Below are 5,935 nucleotides of genomic sequence, written 5' to 3' on the forward strand. Positions count from 1 at the left end.
AGAGGCACTCATATATTTAAGACAGTGTCCATTAGTCAATGAGTAAAGAGTATTTCAAGTTTTAACAATAAAACACAGGTTTTCTTGCCATTGCCTAATATCACCACTTTGAGGAAGAGTTTCATATCATAAGAGCAAGAGTGTCATTGAAGCCAACTTTCGAATACTTTTATTTAAAATGTATTGAATATGGATGGAATCTATCAGGGAATAGAATATATTTATGAAAATTCCTTTGTAATGTCTGCTACAATTTTCACGGCAAAACTTTTTTTTTAAAATTTATTTATACAACATACTCAAACATGTAATTCTAATTCTAACAGGAATCTTTCATCCCACGCATAGACACACACAAACAAAGAATACAAAGAATTGCTATTTTGGTCAATAAAGCCCATATTTGAGTAACAGATGAAACTATATTGCTTTTTTACTATGTTGAAATTTGGCTTGCTTCTTTCACCTAAAATTCAGAAATGCTTAATTTCAGATGAACTTAGCATGTTTACAAATTACTCAGCAGTTGACCTCCATCATAGATATTTTATGGATATATAACTATAATATCAATATATTCTGAGAATAATAAACATTAAATAAATAACCTTAGTAGATTCATTATGAAATATACATTTTAGAAATAAATACATTATTTTATTCACAGATATCTTATGACCACAATTGAATACCAGAGATATATCAATGGTGATGATTTTTAATGTTTCCTCAGTTAACATTATTAGCTAGTGTTGATAGGAATGTATCTTCTAGAATAGCATATTTTATTACCAAAATCTATCTTTTTAAATAATAAGTAGAAATTTTCAACAAATTCTGTCTTCCTTTAAATTAATCTTTCTTTTCCCAATAGGATAATTTTCTGTACTTTGTATCTTCAAAGGAGAGAGTTTGTAACTTCCCAATATAATTTATTTCAGAAATATGTAATAGATTATAATAAGTGCAGTAGAAAACATACTGTAGTGTAAAAGATTGTGAAATTCTTTTCTAAAATTTAGAGATGTGAATGATTATTGATGAATCAATCATGCACATTGTGTTTATATAGTGTATATATATATTATAGGCAATAAGTAAACTTATTCTTTGTGTAATTAAATTTTATTTATGAAGAGTAAAAATATTGTGACAGTGCTTTCAATAAACATAGTCATTTTTGTATGTAAGTACAAACAATGTAAGTAGTAATTTTCCTTTACTGTCATTGCAAACAACGTAAGGCCTAGTTTAAGACAGCTTTACACTGTAGAGTCACACTTTATTGGAAATATTGACTAAGGTATCAATAGTTATGACTTTTCCACTTATTTCAGATCAGGTCTTCAATGTAATTTTTCTTTCCTGTCAGTATGGTGAGAGTAATAACAGAAGTCTGTTGTTTATATGATATATATGCAGTGCATATGTATGAAGTCCCAGAGTGTTCTTCAAATTATTGCTTCTGTAGCCCATTTGGGAGATTGTTATAGTGCCAGTTTCTAGATCCAGTACCATGAGATTTCTGATCCTGTAGATCTAATGAAGTCTAAGGAACATACTACATTTTAAGACACACTGGTTTCATGGTGTATTAAAAAGCAAACACCCACAAAAGGATAAAACACATAAATTAAGAGATTGGGATGATAATGAATAGTCCAGATAAAGACTATCAATCTCTGATCAGAAGGTGCAAAAATTTCTTTGACGTGTTAATTGGGGACTGAAAAACATCTCTCATTGGCAGTGGAATTAATGTCTAAAGGCTGGAGATGGTGGGGAAAAAAAAACAACAACAGAGTAAACTGTTGCATGTTTAGAGCTGACAGCTACTAATGTGAGTGTCCTGTAAAAAAGGTAGGGCAAGCAGGAAAAATAAACCTATCAAATAATCACCTTAAAAAAAAAAAGAGTAAATCTTAGTTTTTCTTTTACTTAAAATCATTTAAACAGAATTATATTCAGTGAAGGACATAATACATAAAAATAAAAGAACTTTATCCTTTCATTCTCTTGAGGGAAAAATTTCACTTGAATTTTTCAGTTCAGTGAACAAATATGTCTTAAATACTTTCTATGTAACAAACACTGAAAATATAGTTATGTCAGTATAGTCAACTGGAAATAAAAGTGTGAATTTATTTTTTACATATGAATTTCTGTATAAATTAATTTCAGTCTTTTCTGTAACAATGTGGAATATGAAAACAAAAGAAAAATAGTCTTTTTTCCTTTGTCTTTTAAAATGTTAGTGTTTTAATATATTGTCAGTCAGTAATGGAAGGAAGAAAAAAATGCATGATTAAGCCCACCTGATGAACTAACAAAACTCTAAAAAGAAGACTGTGCCTGAATACAGATACTGCTTATACCTTTAAAAATATTTGCCTATGAAAAATTTAAACATTTTAAAGCTGTGAAAACTAATATTAGGCAGCCATAGATTCACTGTTCATATTTTAACAAAAGTTAACTTTTTTGCCAAAGTCAAAGAAAAAATGTGAGTTAACTGGGAAGATAGGAAAAGTAACACACCTAATGATATAACCCTGAAGATTCACTGGGTTATGTCATCCTCTCACCTTGAGTGAAGATGAAAACTGACTTGCTTACAATCAAGGGAGATAGGACGTCACTCCTATGAGTACATCGCATTGTGTAAGGCTCCATTATAGTAGACTATAAAGAGAGGCTATACTATTGGCTTTGAAGAAGCAAGCTTCTAAAATCACTCTGGGGATGTGGTAAGAAATTGACTTGGAAGCCCTCCTTTCAAGAGCCTTGTAGTTTTCTAATAATCAAAAATATATTCACATATTTAGTGTAATAATATAAATATGAATACCAGTGCATGCTTCTTACATAATCGTTTATCATAACTGAAAGTACCTTTATTGTGAATCTGTGGATATGCATTAAAACAAGGTTGAAGAAGAAACTAACACAATGTCAATAGGAATAACCAAATGAGCATGCAATTTTATAGGTCTCAAAGCACATGATGTTTCTTCTATTCAGAATATTTTCCCTCTTGATCCTGAATAGCTACTTTACTTGTGTTCAGTTTTACAAATCACAGAGCTGTTTATCCTTCAAGATTTCCATAACTCTACTCTTCTGCAGTAACTGTGGCTCCTACTCTTTCATATTTTCTTATCATGATGCACTTTTACCAGTATCTGAGATTATTGATAGATTGTTCTGAAGAATTTCCATAAGAACTTAAGCTCCCGTAAGAATAAAGACTACATTTTTCATCACTGCTATCCTAGCAGTAACATCTCAGACATGGTAGTCATTTAAGGAATACTTGTTGAATGAATTGAAACCACAAACACACTGCTAAATTTCGCTTGATGCCTGCTACAGCTGTAAGTGGTAATGATAGGAAAAACTCCTAAGAATGTCCCCAAAGCAAAATATCATTGAAACAATTTAAGGAAAAAAGTCTACTAGAGTTAGGATATAATTCTGGCATGAAAATGGTGAAATCTGCGGTTTTTCGACACTTACTAAACATGAAAGAAAATATGAAATGCCCTCTAAAACCTTTAATTTCATAATTTAGAATGCTTTCTAGACCATTTTGGATTTTTCTTTTCTTTTCTTTTTTTCTTTTCTTTTCTTTTCTTTTTTTTTTTTTTTTTTTTTGAGACAGGGAGAAAGATTGGGAGGGACAGCGGGGTACAGAGGGAGAGAGAGAAAGATAATCTTAAGTGCTGGACGTAGGGTCTGATGTGTGGCTTGATCTCACAACCTTGAGATCCTGACCTGAGTTGAAATCAAGAGTTGGACACTTAACCAACTGACCTACCCAGGTGCCCCTAGACCTTTTTAAAATTCATTCTTTCTCATTTTTAAAATTCATTCTTTCTCATTTCCTATTTTCTGAATGGAATTAAATATGTATGTATATATGTATATATGTATTATTGTGTATGTGTATATATATGTATATATATATTTTAGTACATTTAGGATAAATAATGGCTACTTATATAGCTTGTATTGGAGGAAAATACCAATGGACTCATCACATTTACTGCCTTAAAACAAATATAATGCTAATTAGATTATATAAGGATAGTTTCAGTTTTTGTCTTTAATAATGTAAACTGATTTGTTAACTTAAACTCAGTCATATGTATGTTTAAATATAAATGATCTATTTGCATTGTGATGTTTTAGTTCTACACTTTTAAAAACAAACATTTGTGTTTTTAATAGAATCAAGATGAAAAGACTTGATGCATTATTTTATGTTTGTAAAGAAAATGAAACAACATGCTATGTGAGGGTCACTCATAATTATATAACACATGTGAAATATACTGCTATGAATCCCAGAATGATAAAAAGAATAGATTGATGACAACAACAAAAGCATTATTCCACTTAATGTTTGTTTAAACTACAAAAGCAGATTTCAGTTTTATTGAAAAATAATTGATATACTTTATAAGTTTAAGAAGTTGAGTTTGATGGTTTGATTTGTACATATTGTGAAATAATTACCCAAATAGATTCAGCTAACATCCATCATCTCCTATAGATATACTAATAAAAAATAAATGAAAAAATTCTCCTTGAGATGAGAACTGTTAGGATTTACTCTGTTAACTTTTCTGTATATCATACAGTGGTGTTAACTATATCATCATGTTGTACATTACATATCTAATACTTTATCTTATAACTGAAAGTTTGTACCTTTTGAGCATCTTCCTTCACTCTTCCCTTCCCCCACTCTTTGTCTCTGATAAAGACAAGTCTGATCTTTTGTGTTTTTTAAATTTAAATTTTTAAAGATCTCCACATATAAGGGAGATCATACAGTACTTGTCTTTTTCTGACTTATTTCACTTAGCATAGTGTATTCAAAGTCCATCCATGTTGCAAACAGTAGGCTTTCCTCATTTTTTATGGCTGAATAATATTCTATTGTGTATATGTAACACAACTTTTTAAGTCCATTCATCCATCGGTGGACACTGAGGTTGTTTCCATGTCTTGGGAATTGTAAAAAAATGGTACTGTGAACATGGGGGTGCACATATCTTTTTGTAGTTAGTGTTTGCATTTCCTTTGGATGTATACCCAGAAGTGGAATCACTGGATCATATGGTAGTTATATTTTTAATTTTTTAGGATTCTTCATACTGTTTTCCATAGTGCCTGTACCAATTTATAATCCCACCAACACTGCACAAGTGTTCCCTTTTATTCACATCCATGCCAGCATTTGTCTTTTTGATGATGGCCATTCCAGCAGGATTGGGGTGGGTGACATCTTACTGTGATTTTAATTTGTGTTTCCCTAATGACTAGCGATATCGAGCATCTTTTCATGTACCTGTTGTCCTTTTGTATCTCTTTGTTTGAAAAATGTCTATTAAGATTCTTTGCTCATATTTTAAATTGGGTTTTTTTTTTTTTTTTTTTTTTTTTTTGCTATTGAGTTGTATGGGTCCTTTATATATTTTGGCTTTTAACCTCTTATCAGATATATGGTTTGCAAATATTTTTCCAATTCCATTGGTTTTATTTTTACCGTGTTCATGGTTTCTTTCGCTGTTCAGAAGCTTTTTACCCTGATGTAGTCCCACTTGTTTATGATTTTGTTCTCTGTACTTTAAGGTGTCATATCTTAAAAGTCATTACCAATATCCATATTGAGCTTTATTTCTATGTTTTCTTATAGGGGTTTCAGGGTTTCAGGTCTTATTTTCAGTCTTTAATCCATTTCAAGTTAATTTGTGTGAGTTGAGTAAGATACTGTTTCTGATTCATTCTTTTACATGTGAACATCCAACTATCTTAGCACCGTTTATTGAAGAGACTCTTTTCTGCATTGGGTATTCTTGGCCCCTTGTCAAATATTAGTTGGCCATATATACTTCTGCTTATTTCTGGGCTCTTGATTATGTTACAT

Source organism: Panthera tigris, chromosome A1 (genome assembly GCF_018350195.1).
Source record: "Panthera tigris isolate Pti1 chromosome A1, P.tigris_Pti1_mat1.1, whole genome shotgun sequence".
In the NCBI taxonomy this organism is placed as follows: Eukaryota; Metazoa; Chordata; class Mammalia; order Carnivora; family Felidae; genus Panthera; species Panthera tigris.